This window comes from Pseudophryne corroboree, chromosome 2, assembly GCF_028390025.1.
Source record: "Pseudophryne corroboree isolate aPseCor3 chromosome 2, aPseCor3.hap2, whole genome shotgun sequence".
NCBI classification, from domain to species: domain Eukaryota; kingdom Metazoa; phylum Chordata; class Amphibia; order Anura; family Myobatrachidae; genus Pseudophryne; species Pseudophryne corroboree.
In genome coordinates this window covers 969,001-990,251 of record NC_086445.1, presented here as the reverse complement: position 1 = coordinate 990,251, position 21,251 = coordinate 969,001, and positions in this window count along the sequence as shown.

Sequence of the window (21,251 nt, the reverse complement as noted above, 5' to 3'; positions counted from 1 at the left end):
GGCAGACTAGATGGGCCAAGTGGTTCTTATCTGCCATCACATTCTATGTGTCTAACTCAGAATCAGACCCTATGATGAGGAATCCTGTCCCCTCAACAGACCCCACCTCCATTAGAGCTGCTTCTATAACTTTCCCGGGCTGGTTTTCCATCCCAATCCGCCCCTGTATCTCAACAACTGGACTAATAGATCTGGACTTGGTGAGAACTGGTGGCCTCATCTGCATGTGTCACCCAATATTACAGTGAATGGTGCCAGTCCATTTATAACCTGCCTTGGTACAAAGTATCATACAGTAATGGGTCAGTAATGACCTCAGGCCTGACATTATTCCCTGACTCCATGGTCAGCTCACTGTTACCACTGACACAAGTCACAGATCAGAGGACACTATGGTTATGGAGAACCTCTACATCACAGATCAGAGGACACCATGGTTATGGAGAACCTCTACATCACAGATCAGAGGACACTATGGTTATGGAGAACCTCTACATCACAGATCAGAGGACACCATGGTTATGGAGAACCTCTACATCACAGATCAGAGGACACCATGGTTATGGAGAACCTCTACATCATAGATCAGAGGACACTATGGTTATGGAGAATCTCTACATCACAGGCCAGAGGACACTATGGTTGTGGAGAACCTCTACATCACAGATCAGAGGACACTATGGTTGTGGAGAACCTCTACACTCCTACCCTATACTGTGGTGATGAGACCTGAGCCAGAGATCTGCCAGTAGTAACACACAGTCCTAGTGGTCAGAGCAAGGGGCATGGGGTCACCTATTAGGGATCATTGTGATAGGAACTAGGCGAGTAGTGATCGGTGTCTCGTTGTACCAGTCATCCGGAAGACGTTCTGGGTTCTCCAGGGGAGGTTTTCTCTCTTTGGACTGACAGATATAATGTTATTAATGTGTTGCCTGATGTGGTGTAAAGCTGGTGTGATGTACAGTTGCTGGCGTTCAGAGTTGTTGCTGCTTGTAAAAGGTTGTTATTGTGTAGCAATAAGCTTTCATGGTGCTAATCCCACAACACAAAGGAATGGAGATGTCTTTGATGATTAATCCCCGAAGCATTGCCTGTAAATGCCCTAATAATGTCGCTGTGAGTGGCATAATCAGAGCAGGTTTAGCATGAAAGATATATTACACCTGTATTTCCTGAGCGGGGAGATGCTGCTGTGTGGTGACTGGACAGCACAGCACGTGCAAGCATGAAGGTGGAGGAATGGTGGCGCAGGGTGCAGTAGTGGTAGCAGCAGGGGGAAGGGTGGTGCAGCGTGTTGTAGCGGTGGTGGGGGAATGGTGCCGCAGGGTGTTGTAATGGTAGCAGCAGGGGTAATGGTGGTGCAGGGTGCAGTAGCGGTGGTGGGGAAATGGTGGCGCAGGGTGTTGGAGCAGTGGTGGAGGAATGGTGGCACAGGGTGCAGTAGCGGTGGTGGGGGAATGGTGGCACAGGGTGCAGTAGCGGTGGTGGAGGAATGGTGGCGCAGGGTGCTGTAGTGGTAGCAGCAGGGGTAACGGTGGCACAGGGTGCAGTAGCAGTGGTGGGGGAATGGTGGTGCAGGGTGCAGTAGTGGTGGTGGGGGAATGGTGGCGCAGCATATTGTAGCGGTGGTGGGGGACTCGTGACGCAGGGTGCAGTAGTGGTAGCAGCAGGGATAATGGTGGTGCAGTAGTGGTGGTGGAGGAATGGTGGCGCAGGGTGCTGTAGTGGTAGCAGCAGGGGTAATGGTGGCGCAGGGTGCAGTAGCGGTGGTGGGGGAATGATGGTGCAGGGTGCTCTAGTGGTAGCAGCAGGAGTAATGGTGGCGCAGGGTGCAGTAGTGGTGGTGGGGGAATGGTGGCGCAGGGTGCAGTAGCGGTGGTGGGGGAATGGTGGCGCAGGGTGCAGTAGCGGTGGTGGGGTAATGCTGGCGCAGGGTGCAGTAGCGGTGGTGGGGGAATGGTGGCGCAGGGTGTTGTAATGGTAGCAGCAGGGGTAATGGTGGTGCAGGGTGCAGTAGCGGTGGTGGGGTAATGGTGGCGCAGGGTGCAGTAGCGGTGGTGGGGGAATGGTGGCGCAGGGTGCAGTAGGGGTGGTGGGGGAATGGTGGCGCAGGGTGCAGTAGCGGTGGTGGGAGAATGGTGGTGCAGGGTGCAGTAGCAGTGGTGGGGGAATGGTGGCGCAGGGTGCAGTAGCAGTGGTGGGGGAATGGTGGCGCAGGGTGCAGTAGCGGTGGTGGGGTAATGGTGGCGCAGGGTGCAGTAGCAGTGGTGGGGGAATGGTGGCGCAGGGTGCAGTAGCGGTGGTGGGGTAATGGTGGCGCAGGGTGCAGTAGCAGTGGTGGGGGAATGGTGGCGCAGGGTGCAGTAGCGGTGGTGGGGTAATGGTGGCGCAGGGTGCAGTAGCAGTGGTGGGGGAATGGTTGCGCAGGGTGCAGTAGCGGTGGAGGGGGAATGGTGGTGCAGGGTGCAGTAGCGGTGCTGGGGTAATGTTGGTGCAGGGTGCTGCAGCGGCGGAGGGGGAGTGTGACGATGGTCGTGATGTTCCAATCATCGATGATCACGATGTTATAACAATCGATGTTTGCACCAATTTTATTTCTCTGACGTCCTAGTGGATGCTGGGAACTCCGTAAGGACCATGGGGAATAGCGGCTCCGCAGGAGACTGGGCACAAAAGTAAAAGCTTTAGGACTACCTGGTGTGCACTGGCTCCTCCCCCTATGACCCTCCTCCAAGCCTCAGTTAGATTTTTGTGCCCGGCCGAGAAGGGTGCACACTAGGGGCTCTCCTGAGCTTCTTAGTGAAAAGTTTAGTTTTAGGTTTTTTATTTTCAGTGAGACCTGCTGGCAACAGGCTCACTGCATCGAGGGACTAAGGGGAGAAGAAGCGAACTCACCTGCGTGCAGAGTGGATTGGGCTTCTTAGGCTACTGGACACCATTAGCTCCAGAGGGACCGAACACAGGCCCAGCCTCGGAGCTCGGTCCCGGAGCCGCGCCGCCGGCCCCCTTACAGAGCCAGAAGCAAGAAAAGGTCCGGAAAAATCGGCGGCAGAAGACATCAGTCTTCAACAAGGTAGCGCACAGCACTGCAGCTGTGCGCCATTGTTACTCAGGCACACTTCACACTCCGGTCACTGAGGGTGCAGGGCGCTAGGGGGGGGCGCCCTGAGCAGCAATGTAAAACACCTTGGCTGGCATAAATACACCACATATAACCCCCAGGGCTATATGGGTGTATTTTAACCCCTGCCAGAACTCACCTAAAAAGCGGGAGAAAAGGCCGCCGAGAAGGGGGCGGAGCCTATCTCCTCAGCACACGGGCGCCATTTTCCATCACAGCTCCGCTGGAAGGACGTCTCCCTGACTCTCCCCTGCAGTCCTGCACTACAGAAAAGGGTAAAAAAGAGAGGGGGGGCACTAATTTGGCGCAGTTTTATACTAACAGCAGCTATAAAGGGAAAAGCACATTTTATAGTGGTATTCCTGTATATATATAGCGCTCTGGTGTGTGCTGGCATACTCTCCCTCTGTCTCCCCAAAGGGCTAGTGGGGTCCTGTCCTCTATCAGAGCATTCCCTGTGTGTGTGCGGTGTGTCGGTACGATTGTGTCGACATGTTTGAGGAGGAAAATGAGATGGAGGCGGAGCAATTGCCTATTATACAGTTGTCACCCCCTAGGGAGTCGACACCTGAGTGGATGAGCTTGTGGAAGGAATTGCGTGACAGTGTCAGCTCCTTACGACAGACAGTTGACGACATGAGACAGCCGGCTACTCAGCTTGTGCCTGTCCAGGGGTCTCAAACGCCATCAGGGGCTTTAAAACGCCCGTTACCTCAAATGGCAGACACAGACACGGATTCTGACTCCAGTGTCGATGATGAGGAGACAACCGTGACTTCCACTAGGGCCACACGTTACATGATTGAAGCAATAAAAAATGTATTGCATATATCTGATAATACAAGTACCACTAAAAAGGGTATTATGTTTGGTGAGAAAAAACTGCCTGTAGTTTTTCCTGTATCCGAGGAATTAAATGAAGTGTGTGATGAGGCGTGGGTTTCCCCCGATAAAAAACTAATAATTCCTAAAAGGTTATTGGCATCGTACCCTTTCCCGCCAGAGGATATGGCACGTTGGGAAACACCCCCTAGGGTGGATAAAGCGCTCACACGCTTGTCTAAACAGGTAGCACTACCCTCTCCTGATACGGCCGCCCTAAAGGAACCTGCCGATAGAAAACTGGAGAATATCCTAAAATGTATATACTCTCACACGGGTGTTATACTGCGACCAGCTATCGCCTCAGCCTGGATGTGCAGTGCGGGCCTGGCGTGGTCGGATTCCCTGACTGAAAATATTGATACCCTAGATAGGGACAGTATATTACTGACTATAGAGCATTTGAAGGATGCATTTCTATATATGCGTGATGCACAGAGGGATATTTGCCGACTGGCATCAAGAGTTAGCGCGCTGTCCATTTCTGCAAGAAGAGGTTTATGGACGCGGCAGTGGTCAGGTGATGCGGATTCTAAAAGGCACATGGAAGTATTGCCTTATAAGGGGGAGGAGTTATTTGGGGTAGGTCTATCTGACCTGGTAGCCACGGCAACTGCTGGAAAATCCACATTTTTACCCCAGGTAGCTTCTCAACCTAAGAAGACGCCATATTATCAGGCGCAGTCCTTTCGGACCCATAAAGGCAAGCGGGCAAAAGGCGCCTCATTTCTGCCCCGTGGCAGAGGGAGAGGAAAAAGGCTGCAATAAACAGCCAGTTCCCAGGAACAAAAGCCCTCTCCCGCCTCCGCAAAGTCCTCATCATGACGCTGGGGCTCTACAAGCGGACTCAGGCACGGTGGGGGCCCGTCTCAAGAAGTTCAGTGCGCAGTGGGCTCACTCGCAAGTGGACCCCTGGATCCTTCAGGTGGTATCTCAGGGGTACAAATTGGAATTCGAGACGTCTCCCCCTCGCCGTTTTCTAAAGTCTGCTTTACCGACGTCTCCCTCAGACAGGGAGGCAGTATTGGAAGCCATTCACAAGCTGTATTCCCAGCAGGTGATAATCAAGGTACCCCTCCTACAACAGGGAAAGGGGTACTATTCCACACTATTTGTGGTACCGAAGCCGGACGGCTCGGTGAGACCAATTTTAAACCTAAAATCCTTGAACACTTACATACAAAGGTTCAAATTCAAGATGGAGTCACTCAGAGCAGTGATTGCAAACCTGGAAGAAGGGGACTATATGGTGTCTCTGGACATCAAGGATGCTTACCTACATGTCCCAATTTACCCTTCTCACCAAGGGTACCTCAGGTTTGTGGTACAGAACTGTCACTATCAGTTTCAGACGCTGCCGTTTGGATTGTCCACGGCACCCCGGGTCTTTACCAAGGTAATGGCCGAAATGATGATACTCCTTCGAAGGAAGGGAGTTTTAGTTATCCCTTACTTGGACGATCTCCTGATAAGGGCAAGATCCAGGGAACAGTTGGAAGTCGGAGTAGCACTATCTCAGATAGTGCTGCGCCAGCACGGTTGGATTCTCAATATTCCAAAATCGCAGCTGATCCCGACGACACGACTTCTATTCCTAGGGATGATCCTGGACACAGTCCAGAAAAAGGTGTTTCTCCCGGAGGAGAAAGCCAGGGAGTTATCCGAACTAGTCAGAAATCTCCTAAAGCCAGGCCAAGTCTCAGTGCATCAATGCACAAGGGTCCTGGGAAAGATGGTGGCTTCTTACGAAGCAATCCCATTCGGCAGATTCCACGCAAGAACCTTCCAGTGGGATCTGCTAGACAAATGGTCCGGGTCGCATCTTCAGATGCATCAGCGGATAATCTTGTCACCAAGGACAAGGGTGTCTCTCCTGTGGTGGTTGCAGAGTGCTCATCTTCTAGAGGGCCGCAGATTCGGCATTCAGGACTGGGTCCTGGTGACCACGGATGCCAGCCTGAGAGGCTGGGGAGCAGTCACACAGGGAAGAAATTTCCAGGGTTTGTGGTCAAGCCTGGAGACATCACTTCACATAAATATCCTGGAGCTAAGGGCCATCTACAATGCTCTAAGCCTAGCAAAACCTCTGCTTCAAGGTCAGCCGGTGCTGATCCAGTCGGACAACATCACGGCAGTCGCCCACGTAAACAGACAGGGCGGCACAAGAAGCAGGAGGGCAATGACAGAAGTTGCAAGGATTCTTCGCTGGGCGGAAAATCATGTGATAGCACTGTCAGCAGTGTTCAAACCGGGAGTGGACAACTGGGAAGCAGACTTCCTCAGCAGACACGACCTCCACCCGGGGGAGTGGGGACTTCACCCAGAAGTCTTCCACATGATTGTGAACCGTTGGGAAAAACCAAAGGTGGACATGATGGCGTCCCGCCTCAACAAAAAACTAGACAGGTATTGCGCCAGGTCAAGGGACCCTCAGGCAATAGCTGTGGACGCTCTGGTAACACCGTGGGTGTACCAGTCAGTGTATGTGTTCCCTCCTCTGCCTCTCATACCCAAGGTACTGAGAATCATAAGGAGGAGAGGAGTAAGGACTATACTCGTGGCTCCGGATTGGCCAAGAAGGACTTGGTACCCGGAACTTCAAGAGATGCTCACAGAGGACCCGTGGCCTCTACCTCTAAGAAAGGACCTGCTCCAGCAGGGACCCTGTCTGTTCCAAGACTTACCGCGGCTGCGTTTGACGGCATGGCGGTTGAACGCCAGATCCTGAAGGAAAAAGGCATTCCGGATGAAGTCATCCCTACCCTGATCAAAGCCAGGAAGGATGTAACCGTACAACATTATCACCGTATTTGGCGTAAATATGTTGCGTGGTGCGAGGCCAGGAAAGCCCCTACAGAGGAATTTCAACTGGGTCGTTTCCTGCATTTCCTGCAAACAGGACTGTCTATGGGCCTAAAATTAGGGTCCATTAAGGTTCAAATTTCAGCCCTGTCGATTTTCTTCCAAAAAGAACTGGCTTCAGTTCCTGAAGTTCAGACGTTTGTCAAGGGGGTACTGCATATACAGCCTCCTTTTGTGCCTCCAGTGGCACCTTGGGATCTCAATGTAGTTTTGGGGTTCCACTGTGGACTTAAAATATCTCACATGGAAAGTGGTAATGCTGTTAGCCCTGGCTTCAGCCAGGCGTGTCTCAGAATTGGCGGCTTTATCCTATAAAAGCCCTTACCTAATTTTTAATGCGGACAGGGCAGAATTGAGGACTCGTCCTCAATTTCTCCCTAAGGTGGTTTCAGCGTTTCACTTGAACCAGCCTATTGTGGTACCTGCGGCTACTAGGGACTTGGAGGACTCCAAGTTGCTGGACGTAGTCAGGGCCCTGAAAATATATGTTTCCAGGACGGCTGGAGTCAGAAAATCTGACTCGCTGTTTATCCTGTATGCACCCAACAAGCTGGGTGCTCCTGCTTCTAAGCAGACTATTGCTCGTTGGATTTGTAGTACAATTCAGCTTGCACATTCTGTGGCAGGCCTGCCACAGCCAAAATCTGTAAAAGCCCATTCCACAAGGAAGGTGGGCTCATCTTGGGCGGCTGCCCGAGGGGTCTCGGCTTTACAACTTTGCCGAGCAGCTACTTGGTCAGGGGCAAACACGTTTGCTAAATTCTACAAATTTGATACCCTGGCTGAGGAGGACCTGGAGTTCTCTCATTCGGTGCTGCAGAGTCATCCGCACTCTCCCGCCCGTTTGGAGCTTTGGTATAATCCCATGGTCCTTATGGAGTTCCCAGCATCCACTAGGACGTCAGAGAAAATAAGAATTTACTTACCGATAATTCTATTTCTCGTAGTCCGTAGTGGATGCTGGGCGCCCCATCCCAAGTGCGGATTGTCTGCAAAACTTGTACATAGTTATTGTTACAAAAATCGGGTTATTATTGTTGTGAGCCATCTTTTCAGAGGCTCCTCTGTTATCATGCTGTTAACTGGGTTCAGATCACAGGTTGTACAGTGTGATTGGTGTGGCTGGTATGAGTCTTACCCGGATTCAAAATCCTTCCTTATTGTGTACGCTCGTCCGGGCACAGTATCCTAACTGAGGCTTGGAGGAGGGTCATAGGGGGAGGAGCCAGTGCACACCAGGTAGTCCTAAAGCTTTTACTTTTGTGCCCAGTCTCCTGCGGAGCCGCTATTCCCCATGGTCCTTACGGAGTTCCCAGCATCCACTACGGACTACGAGAAATATAATTATCGGTAAGTAAATTCTTATTTTTTTTAATGTTGATTTTGTTTTTTGCAAGAAAATCGTTTTGGACAGTGTTTATTTAAATATTCTTCACCTTATTTAATCTTAAAAAAAACTGACGATTTCTGAGCGTTTTTTGGATAAAAATACTCGTCAGTTAAGTGGTTAATTCCGGTGATCACCGGGCCCTCCGTATCTCTTGCTGTATATGAAGACATGGGGTGTTACCACGTCTCCCACATTACTGCATACCGGGTAATGCACCGCCTCTCCACTGGGCTTCCGGGGGAACCCTCACCAGCTCTCTATGTGAAGTGTAGCCCATAGGCTGTGGCGGGCTACCGCCATCTTCAGAGGTGGTCAGTCCGGCAGCATCGCATCCCCATAGACACGTATAGAAGCTGCGTGCGGGAATGGAGGGATCGCAGCCGGTATCAGAGACACCTGACATGCTCCCCCAGTGACACTTTAACCGCAAATATTCAATGTGCCCCTAAATGAGATTCTTGAGAGAGGGAAGGACCTCGGCGGAGGAGGATTCCCCGGAATACAGGAGAGTTCCGGCCATTGCTGCGATTACACAACTATGGGCTTATAATTGTAGCTCCGCTGGCTGTGCTGCATAATGGACCTACAGTATATATGTATCAGCTGAGCACACCCATCATTATCACATTAACTGGAGATATTTATAGCGCAGCATCCTTATACCGCTCATGCCCGCAGTGTGCGTAGTGGTAGGTTGTGTTCCGTCGGCCACCACAGAAGGGAGAAAAAGTGCAAAATAAATATTTCCACATAACGGTAAATACGCCGCGAGGGGACACGGTACTAACCACAACGCTAACCATGGAATCTCGTACTGACCACCAGTATATTATCCCGTGTAGCATTATGCACTTTCATGTGTACGTACTACATACATGTAATGGGCTGATCTGTGTGTCATGCATACATAAGTCTGATTTTATTCCAAGTGTCCCTACGTTCTACATGTTACAGATATACTGTGAAGGTTTGTGTCCCAACGTTTCCATATACAGAGCATAGGACACAGCCCCAAAACAGGGCGCCGATGTGGCCTGTGCTTCACCCCCCCCCCCCCCCCCCCCCCTGGACGGTGCTCACACCATCATATCTAATCGCCCCTCTCTCACTCTGCCCCCGGTCTCCTTCTCCTCCACCTCTTTCCTCTCCCCCTTCTCTCTCCCCTCCCCATGCCTCTCTCTCTCACTCTGCCCCCGGTCTCCTTCTCCTCCACCTCTTTCCTCTCCCCCATCTCTCCCCCCTCCCCATGCCTCTCACTCTGCCCCCAGTCTCCTTCTCCTCCACCTCTTTCCTCTCCCCCTTCTCTCTCCCCTCCCCATGCCTCTCACTCTGCCCCCGGTCTCCTTCTCCTCCATCTCTTTCCTCTCCCCCTTCTCTCTCCCCTCCCCATGCCTCTCACTCTGCCCCCGGTCTCCTTCTCCTCACCTCTTTCCTCTCCCCCATCTCTCCCCCCTCCCCATGCCTCTCACTCTGCCCCCGGTCTCCTCCTCCACCTCTTTCCTCTCCCCCATCTCTCCCCCCTCCCCATGCCTCTCTCTCACTCTACCCCCGGTCTCCTTCTCCTCCACCTCTTTCCTCTCCCCCATCTCTCCCTCCTACCCATGCCTCTCTCTCACTCTACCCCCCGGTCTCCTTCTCCTCCATCTCTTTCCTCTCCCCCCTTCTCTCTCCCCTCCCCATGCCTCTCTCTCTCACTCTACCCCCGGTCTCCTTCTCCTCCATCTCTTTCCTCTCCCCCTTCTCTCTCCCCTCCCCATGCCTCTCTCTCACTCTACCCCCGGTCTCCTTCTCCTCCATCTCTTTCCTCTCCCCCCTTCTCTCTCCCCTCCCCATGCCTCTCTCTCTCACTCTACCCCCGGTCTCCTTCTCCTCCATCTCTTTCCTCTCCCCTTCTCTCTCCCATCCCCATGCCTCTCTCTCACTCTGCCCCCGGTCTCCTTCTCCTCCACCTCTTTCCTCTCCCCCATCTCTCCCCCTCCCCATGCCTCTCACTCTGCCCCCGGTCTCCTTCTCCTCCACCTCTTTCCTCTCCCCCCATCTCTCCCCCCTCCCCATGCCTCTCACTCTGCCCCCGGTCCTCCTTCTCCTCCACCTCTTTCCTCTCCCCCATCTCTCCCCCCTCCCCATGCCTCTCACTCTGCCCCCGGTCTCCTTCTCCTCCACCTCTTTCCTCTCCCCCATCTCTCCCCCCTCCCCATGCCTCTCACTCTGCCCCCGGTCTCCTCCACCTCTTTCCTCTCCCCCATCTCTCCCCCCTCCCCATGCCTCTCACTCTGCCCCCATTCTCCTTCTCCTCCACCTCTTTCCTCTCCCCCATCTCTCCCCCCTCCCCATGCCTCTCACTCTGCCCCTGGTCTCCTTCTCCTCAACCTCTTTCCTCTCCCCCATCTCTCCCCCCTCCCCATGCCTCTCACTCTGCCCCCGGTCTCCTTCTCCTCCATCTCTTTCCTCTCCCCCTTCTCTCTCCCCTCCCCATGCCTCTCACTCTGCCCCCGGTCTCCTTCTCCTCCACCTCTTTCCTCTTCCCCATCTCTCCCCCCTCCCCATGCCTCTCACTCTGCCCCCGGTCTCCTCCTCCACCTCTTTCCTCTCCCCCATCTCTCCCCCCTCCCCATGCCTCTCTCTCACTCTACCCCCAGTCTCCTTCTCCTCCATCTCTTTCCTCTCCCCCCTTCTCTCTCCCCTCCCCATGCCTCTCTCACTCTACCCCCGGTCTCCTTCTCCTCCATCTCTTTCCTCTCCCCCTTCTCTCTCCCCTCCCCATGCCTCTCTCTCACTCTACCCCCGGTCTCCTTCTCCTCCATCTCTTTCCTCTCCCCCCTTCTCTCTCCCCTCCCCATGCCTCTCTCTCTCACTCTACCCCCGGTCTCCTTCTCCTCCATCTCTTTCCTCTCCCCTTCTCTCTCCCCTCCCCATGCCTCTCTCTCACTCTACCCCCGGTCTCCTTCTCCTCCATCTCTTTCCTCTCCCCCATCTCTCTCCCCTCCCCATGCCTCTCTCTCTCACTCTACCCCCGGTCTCCTTCTCCTCCATCTCTTTCCTCTCCCCTTCTCTCTCCCCTCCTCATGCCTCTCACTCTGCCCCCGGTCTCCTTCTCCTCAATCTCTTTCCTCTCCCCCATCTCTCTCCCCTCCCCATGCCTCTCTCTCACTCTACCCCCGGTCTCCTTCTCCTCCATCTCTTTCCTCTTCCCCCTTCTCTCTCCCCTCCCCATGCCTCTCTCACTCTACCCCGGTCTCTTTCTCCTCCATCTCTTTCCTCTCCCCCTTCTCTCTCCCCTCCCCATGCCTCTCTCTCACTCTACCCCCGGTCTCTTTCTCCTCCATCTCTTTCCTCTCCCCCATCTCTCTCCCCTCCCCATGCCTCTCTCTCACTCTACCCCCGGCCTCCTTCTCCTCCATCTCTTTTCTCTCCCCCATCTCTTTCCTCCTCCCCATCTCTCCCCCCCCTCCCCATGCCTCTCACTCTACCCCCGGTCTCCTTCTCCTCCATCTCTTTCCTCTCCCCCTTCTCTCTCCCCTCCCCGTGCCTCTCTCTCACTCTACCCCCGGTCTCCTTCTCCTCCATCTCTTTCCTCTCCCCCATCTCTCTCCCCTCCCCATGCCTCTCTCTCACTCTACCCCCGGTCTCTTTCTCCTCCATCTCTTTCGTCTCCCCCATCTCTCCCCCCTCCCATGCCTCTCTCTCACTCTACCCCTGGTCTCCTTCTCCTCCATCTCTTTCCTCTCTCCCTTCTCTCTCTCCTCCCCGTGCCTCTCTCTCACTCTACCCCCGGTCTCCTTCTCCTCCATCTCTTTCCTCTCCCCCATCTCTCTCCCCTCCCCATGCCTCTCTCTCACTCTACCCCGGTCTCTTTCTCCTCCATCTCTTTCCTCTCCCCCTTCTCTCTCCCCTCCCCATGCCTCTCTCTCACTCTACCCCCCGGTCTCTTTCTCCTCCATCTCTTTCCTCTCCCCCATCTCTCTCCCCTCCCCATGCCTCTCTCTCACTCTACCCCCGGCCTCCTTCTCCTCCATCTCTTTTCTCTCCCCCATCTCTTTCCTCCTCCCCATCTCTCCCCCCCTCCCCATGCCTCTCACTCTACCCCCGGTCTCCTTCTCCTCCATCTCTTTCCTCTCCCCCTTCTCTCTCCCCTCCCGTGCCTCTCTCTCACTCTACCCCGGTCTCCTTCTCCTCCATCTCTTTCCTCTCCCCCATCTCTCTCCCCTCCCCATGCCTCTCTCTCACTCTACCCCCGGTCTCTTTCTCCTCCATCTCTTTCCTCTCCCCCATCTCTCCCCATGCTTCCCATCCCCATGCCTCTCTCTCACTCTACCCCCGGTCTCTTTCTCCTCCATCTCTTTCCTCTCCCCCATCTCTCCCCCCTCCCCATGCCTCTCTCTCACTCTACCCCTAGTCTCCTTCTCCTCCATCTCTTTCCTCTCTCCCTTCTCTCTCCCCTCCCCGTGCCTCTCTCTCACTCTACCCCCGGTCTCCTTCTCCTCCATCTCTTTCCTCTCCCCATCTCTCTCCCCTCCCCATGCCTCTCTCTCACTCTACCCCCGGTCTCTTTCTCCTCCATCTCTTTCCTCTCCCCCATCTCTCTCCCCCTCCCCATGCATCTCTCTCACTCTACCCCCCCGGCCTCCTTCTCCTCCATCTCTTTTCTCTCCCCCATCTCTTTCCTCCTCCCCATCTCTCCCCCCTCCCCATGCCTCTCACTCTACCCCCGGTCTCCTTCTCCTCCATCTCTTTCCTCTCCCCCTTCTCTCTCCCCTCCCCGTGCCTCTCTCTCACTCTACCCCCGGTCTCCTTCTCCTCCATCTCTTTCCTCTCCCCCATCTCTCTCCCCTCCCCATGCCTCTCTCTCACTCTACCCCCGGTCTCTTTCTCCTCCATCTCTTTCCTCTCCCCCATCTCTCCCCATGCTTCCCATCCCCATGCCTCTCTCTCACTCTACCCCCGGTCTCTTTCTCCTCCATCTCTTTTCTCTCCCCCCCTCCCCATGCCTCTCTCTCACTCTACCCCTGGTCTCCTTCTCCTCCATCTCTTTCCTCTCTCCCTTCTCTCTCCCCTCCCCGTGCCTCTCTCTCACTCTACCCCCGGTCTCCTTCTCCTCCATCTCTCTCCCCTCCCCATGCCTCTCTCTCACTCTACCCCCGGTCTCTTTCTCCTCCATCTCTTTCCTCTCCCCCATCTCTCCCCATGCTTCCCATCCCCATGCCTCTCTCTCACTCTACCCCCGGTCTCTTTCTCCTCCATCTCTTTCCTCTCCCCCATCTCTCCCCCCTCCCCATGCCTCTCTCTCACTCTACCCCTGGTCTCCTTCTCCTCCATCTCTTTCCTCTCTCCCTTCTCTCTCCCCTCCCCGTGCCTCTCTCTCACTCTACCCCCGGTCTCCTTCTCCTCCATCTCTTTCCTCTCCCCCATCTCTCTCCCCTCCCCATGCCTCTCTCTCACTCTACAACCGGTCTCTTTCTCGTCCATCTCTTTCCTCTCCCTCCCCATGCCTCTCTCTCACTCTACCCCCGGTCTCCTTCTCCTCCATCTCTTTCCTCCTCCCCATCTCTCTCCCCTCCCCATGCCTCTCTCTCACTCTACCCCCGGCCTCCTTCTCCTCCATCTCTTTCCTCTCCCCCATCTCTTTCCTCTCCCCCATCTCTCTCCCCTCCCCATGCCTCTCACTCTACCCCTGGTCTCCTTCTCCTCCATCTCTTTCCTCTCCCCCTTCTCTCTCCCCTCCCCGTGCCTCTCTCTCACTCTACCCCCGGTCTCCTTCTCCTCCATCTCTTTCCTCTCCCCCATCTCTCTCCCCTCCCCATGCCTCTCTCTCACTCTACCCCCGGTCTGCTCCACCTCTTTCCTCCTCCCCATCTCTCCCCCTCCCCATGCCTCTCACTCTACCCCTGGTCTCCTTCTCCTCCATCTCTTTCCTCTCCCCCTTCTCTCTCCCCTCCCCGTGCCTCTCACTCTACCCCGGTCTCCTTCTCCTCCATCTCTTTCCTCTCCCCCATCTCTCTCCCCTCCCCATGCCTCTCTCTCACTCTACCCCCGATCTCCTTCTCCTCCACCTCTTTTCTCTCCCCCATCTCTCCCCCCTCCCCATGCCTCTCTCTCACTCTACCCCCGGTCTCCTTCTCCTCCATCTCTTTCCTCTCCCCCATCTCTCTCCCCTCCCCATGCCTCTCTCTCACTCTACCCCCGGTCTCTTTCTCCTCCATCTCTTTCCTCTCCCCCATCTGTCCCCATGCTTCCCATCCCCATGCCTCTCTCTCACTCTGCCCCCAGTCTCTTTCTCCTCCATCTCTTTCCTCTCCCCCATCTCTCCCCATGCTTCCCATCCCATGCCTCTCTCTCTCTCTGCCCCCAGTCTCTTTCTCCTCCATCTCTTTCCTCTCCCCCTTCTCTCTCCCCATGCTTCCCCCTCCCCATGCCTCTCTCTCTCTCACTGCCCCTGGACTGTTTCTTCTCTGTCTCTCTCTCCCCCTGCTCCCTCTCTCTCTCTCTCATTCTGCCCCTGGTATCTCACTCTCTTTCTCCTCCATGTCTTTCCTCTCCCCCTTCTCTCTCCCCATGCCTCTCCCTCTCTCACACAAAGTTAAACCACACCCCTCCCCAGTTGACCATGCCCTTGTTAGGGAGCACGCCTAACGTGTGCGCAGGAAAATGGTCACTTTGGGGGGGGAGAGGGCTGTTCTTCATCTTGCCCTGCGCACCGCAGTCCCTGGTTACAGCTCGGCAGTGGCCTACACATGCAGCAGCACACCTCTGGGAACTTGTGCAGAAGTGCTGGGGAGAGCAATCCGTACACTATGTGATTCCTATAGCAATATGACACACGGGTGTGATCTGCGGCTGTATCTACAACATGCGGTTACAGTGAGGTGTCAGACATTTACATTCAGTTTTGGGTAACAAAATGATTCTGATTTTTTTTTTAAATCTCCAATCATTTGTTTGTTGTACAGTATTCTCTCATGTCACACTACGGAGCGCGCTGAGACATTAAACTGCGCAAATTTCACAGAAAAATAGAAAAATGTCTGGTTCTAAAACTTGTGACCAGTAGTGTATGTGTATAGTGTATTCTAACTGCGGCTCTGCCCTGAGGAAAATGTTTTCTTACAAATATTCAAATGTTGCCATGCATCCATATTCTTGTTATATATACAGTGTATATATATATATATATATATATATATACGGGAAGCCCCACACTCTCACCCAACGCAGGTAACGGCTGGGGTGCCAAATCAAAGTCTGATCCAATCACTGGGTCAAACTCATAGTACAGTACAGTGTTTCTCCACATTATCTGATACCGGTTCCTGCTTTTGATGTTGATACTGACGCTGCTGTTTTCCTGATTTTGCACTGAGAGACTGGCTAATACCTTGAGAAAGGTCCGAATAAGGACCGAAACGTTGGTGAGCCCTTTTTGTATATACCTTGTTTGTGACATGAAGATTACATGGAACCAAGTTTTGTGAATAAATGACTTTACTGCGTAAATTATAACAAGTCTGGAGAGTGCTATCTTTCTCCACTGTTAATGTGGAGAAACACTGTACTATATATATATATATATATATATATATATATATATATATGTGTGAAAGCCCTCACTCACTCATTCACTCATCACTACTCTCACTTCCAAATATGTTAGGAAGATGAAATGTAACAAAGATATTCTTCAGGTGGAAATTAGGAAAACTACGTCATTAGAATTTTAATAAACCTCCCCAAAGGGGATGAAAATAGGGTGATACCTATAATTTACTACAATTGTAACAGAATTACAAATCATACAGTACAGCTCAGTTAAAGTCCTTTTCGTGGAGACTGCTTCCTCAAGGTCGGTCCTTTGCCAGTGATGACCTGGGGATTTCTGTAGAATGATGGTCTTTGGTAGCGCCAAACCAGTTTGCACAAGTTGAAGTGTTCCCTTGGGGTTTCACTCTTGGTTTTGTTGTTTTAAGTCTCTTTGAGGAGATGAAGATGAAGGAGTGGGATAATTCTTCTTATAGTGTATACAATAAGACCCTCGCACCAGAGTACACCCAATAACAATCAGTTTCTTCATTCACAACTGGTTTTTATTAAAAATAGAAATTTATAAAACTTTACACCACACAGGTAGCGTGGCCATAGCGGGCTAAATGGTGCTAAACTTGTCGTCTCCTCTTTAAGGGGTGATCTCACTGACAGCCTGTCATGGTAAGACCATCCAACGCGTTTTATCTAATACGACTTCCTCAGGGGTGTTTTTAAATGAAATAAATGTCACATGAATTTCAAAAACATTCCTTAATATGTAATACATCAATTTTAAAACTCACAATCACATAGTACATAAACTCATTCAATAATAATAAATAATAAAACATAAATGTCTCCTAACATAACACACACCACTGATATCATCATAAAACCACAACAAACTGAAATGGGACTATAGAGCATCCATAACGGATCATTAGTGTTGGCCAATTGTAAGACTCCCATTAGAAAGGACGGTTGGACCTAAATGTGAAGCTATTATTGAACTTACTTAGTTCCACAGTAAGGACTTCCAATGTACGCTCCAAATCCTTATCAGGTGGCAATTGCTACTTCTTTTCAATGCACCTAATAATAACAATATTAACCTTAGATCACAATATTTCATTTTTAGCAATCACTGTAACTCTTTCAGAAGTATTGCCAGTACACAGGGGGGAAATAGAACTCATCAGAGAGCAACAGAAACTTCAGTGGTTGGGTAAAGTAATAAAGAGAGGTTTGGATTGATAGGTCATAGTCACACCATCTGGCTAGACATGAGCTTATACAAAAGTGATGCAGTTTGGATGCTTCATCAGGAAATATTTATAGTAGCAGAGGGGGGCAGTGAACCAAATAGGAATAAAGCAATCTGCTCCCCCAACACAGAGGTATTGTTTCTGCAGGCAAAGGGAACATGAAGCATAGCCACAGCAACAGAAGATAATTCAGATCAAAAACAAATAAACATAGGCAGAGAGATGAACATAGGCCCTCATTCCGAGTTGTTCGCTCGCAAGGCGATTTTAGCAGAGTTACACACGCTAAGCCGCCGCCTACTGGGAGTGAATCTTAGCTTCTAAAAATTGCGAACGATGTATTCGCAATATTGCGATTACAAACTACTTAGCAGTTTCAGAGTAGCTTCAGACTTACTCGGCATCTGCGATCAGTTCAGTGCTTGTCGTTCCTGGTTTGACGTCATAAACACACCCAGCGTTCGCCCAGACACTCCTCCGTTTCTCCAGCCACTCCCGCGTTTTTTCCGGAAACGGTAGCGTTTTTATCCACACGCCCATAAAACGCTGTGTTTCCGCCCAGTAACACCCATTTCCTGTCAAGCACACTACGATCGCCGGAGCGAAGAAAAAGCCGTGAGTAAAAAAACTATCTTCATAGCAAAATTACTTGGCGCAGTCGCAGTGCGAACATTGCGCATGCGTACTAAGCAGAAAAACGCTGCGATGCGAAGAAAATTACCGAGCGAACGACTCGGAATGAGGGCCATAGCTAGGAACAGGAAAAGAACAAACAAAACTCTAAATCCTATGTGTGCAAATGCTAGGAGCGTAGGAAATAAAATCCCAGAACTAAATACAATAATGACAAGGGATGATCTAGCTATTGTCGCAATTACAGAGTCATGGTGCAAGGAAAATCATGACTGGAAGATAGCTATGTCGGGATATACTTTATTTAGGAAGGACAGAGTGGGAAGAATCAGCGGAGGGGTAGCAATGTATGTAAAAAAAAAAGCATAAATACTACCTTAATACAAAGTATTGAAGAAAAAACTGAGGCCCTTTGGGTGACCATAGAAACAGGGGAGAAGTCTATTATTCGTATTGGCATGATATACAGGCCACCAGGTCAGGAAGAGGAACTGGACAAGAACCTATTGCAGGACATAACTTAAATGGCATTAAAAGGTGAGGTAATAATCAAGGGAGACTTTAATCTTCCTGATGTAAACTGGGAGGTGTCTGTTGCTAGTTCCACTAGAAGTAGGTACAGTCTGAATTCCCTTCAAGGAGCATCCCTCCACCAATTGGTGAATTAGACCTAATACTTACAAATGGAGATAGAATATCTGATGTAAAAGTGGGTGAAAACCTGGGATCCAGTGATCATCAAGCAGTATGGTTCAGCATAAAGACAGAGACTGACTCGTCCCATAGAAAAACAAAGGTGTTGGATTTTAGGAAGGCTGATTTTGTAGGGGTGGGAAAATGTGTAAGCGATTCTTTGGCAGAGTGGAGGAACTTGGAAGCCGTGCAGGAGAGGTGGGAAACATTAAAAAGTGCAATATTAAAGGCAACAGACCTTTGTATCAAAAGTGTTAGGAAAAACACAAGGAAAAGGAAGCCAGCGTGGTTTGCAAAATAAGTAGCAAATATTGTGAAAGTAAAAAAGATGGCTTTTAGGAAATATAAGCAGACACAAAATAATGAAGACAAAGAGATTTATCTTGTTACACAGAAGGAGACTAAGAAGGTAATCAGATGTGCAAAGGCACACGCTGAGGAGAAAATGGCCAAGTCAGTGGTTAAAGGAGGCAAAATAATTTTTTAGGTATATAAGTGAAAGGAGAAAAACAAAAAGCGGAATAATAAGACTACAGACAGAGACTGGGACTCTTGTAGAGGGAGACTCAATAAATCAATGGGTGCCAGATGGGATACATGCAAGGATACTAAAATAGCTTAAAGAGGTGCTGGTAACACCATTAACAAAATTTTTCAACCAGTCATTAGCTGGAGTAATCCCAGAGGACTGGAAAAGAGCCAACGTAGTCCCACTACACAAAAGTGGAAGCAAGGAAGAGGCAAACAACTACAGACCAATGAGTCTTACATCAGTAGTAGGGAAATTGATGGAAACACTCTTAAAAGAAAGAGATGTAGATTATCTAAAATCCAGCAATTTACAGGATCCCAAACAGCATGGATTCACTGTCAAACAAATAATATTGACTTTTTTGACTGGGTAACAAAAAGTAATAGATTAAGGCAGGGGGTGGTGGGGGGGGGGGGGGGATATAGCTTATCTAAACTTTAGTAACCTTAAAAACTTGGGATAGGATTCTAAGATGGTTAAATCGATAAGGTCTTGGTTGATGGGTAGAAGACAGGAGGAGATGTACTAAGCAGTGAAAAGAGTGGAGAAGTGAGCCAGAGGGGAGGTTGGCAACCAAGCAGCATTAAAGTAACATTTATAATTTGCATACTATAAAATTATACAAAGTAGCTGATAAGTTGCCATGGGCAACTTCTCCACTGGCTCACTTCACCGCTTTTATCCCTGCTTAGTATATCTCCCCCAGACAGTTGTAGTAAATGGAGTGCATTCACAGGAGGGAAATGTTACCAGTGGAGTACCCCAGGGATCTGTACTTGGACCAGTGCTTTTTAATATCTTTATTGGTGACATTGCAAATGGCATTGAAGGGAACGTATAGCTTTTTGCAGATAATACAAAGGTATGCAACAGCGTAGACACACCAGGTGGGGTAAAACAAATAATTGAGGATCTAGGTAGACTAGAGGAATGGTCAAGAGTGTGGCAATTACAGTTTAATGCCAAAAAATGCAAAATCATGCACTTGGGTCTCAATTATCCAAAGGCTAAATAAAATATTAATGGCACTATACTGGAAACTACTGAGGAGGAAAGGGATCTAGGAGTCACTATTTCAGGTAACATAAAGGATAAATATAGTATTAATGACACTATACTGGAAACTACTAAGGAAGAAAGGGATCTAGGAGTCACTATTTCAGGTGACATAAAGGATAAATATAGTATTAATGGCACTATACTGGAAACTACTGAGGAGGAAAGGCATCTAGGAGTCACTATTTCAGGTGACATAAAGGCTAAATATAGTATTAATGGCATTATACTGGAAACTACTGAGGAGGAAAGGGATCTAGGAGTCACTATTTCAGGTGACATAAAGGATAAATATAGTATTAATGGCACTATACTGGACACTACTGAGGAGGAAAGGGATCTAGGAGTCACTATTTCAGGTGACATAAAGGATAAATATAGTATTAATGGCACTATACTGGAACTACTGAGGAGGAAAGGGATCTAGGAGTCACTATTACAGGTGACATAAAGGATAAATATAGTATTAATGGCACTATACTGGGAACTACTGAGGAGGAAAGGGATCTAGGAGTCACTATCTCAGGTGACATAAAGGATAAATATAGTATTAATGGCACTATACTGGAAACTACTGAGGAGGAAAGGGATCTAGGAGTCACTATCTCAGGTGACATAAAGGATAAATATAGTATTAATGGCACTATACTGGGAACTACTGAGGAGGAAAGGGATCTAGGAGTCACTATTTCAGGTGACATAAAGGATAAATATAGTATTAATGGCGCTATACTGGAAACTACTGAGGAGGAAAGGGATCTAGGAGTCACTATTTCAGGTGACATAAAGGATAAATATAGTATTAATGGCACTATACTGGAAACTACTGAGGAGGAAAGGGATCTAGGAGTAGATATGAGCGGGTTCGGTTTCTCTGAATCCGAACCCGCCGAACTTCAGCTTTTTTTACACGGGGCCGAGCAGGCTCGGATCCTCCCGCCTTGCTCGGTTAACCCGAGCGTGCCCGAACGTCATCATCCCGCTGTCGGATTCTCGCGAGGCTCGGATTCTATCGCGAGACTCGGATTCTATATAAGGAGCCGCGCGTCGCCGCCATTTTTCACACGTGCATTGAGATTGTTAGGGAGAGGACGTGGCTGGCGTCCTCTCCGTTTAGAGTGACTAATAGTACTAGAGAGAGAGAGACACAAATTTTGGGGAGCATAATATAGGAGGAGTACTACTTGCTGCTGATAGTGTGACCAGTGGCAGTGACCAGTGCCACCAGTTTAATGAATCCGTTCTCTGCCTGAAAAAAAATGATACACAGTGTGACACAGTCACATACCATATCTG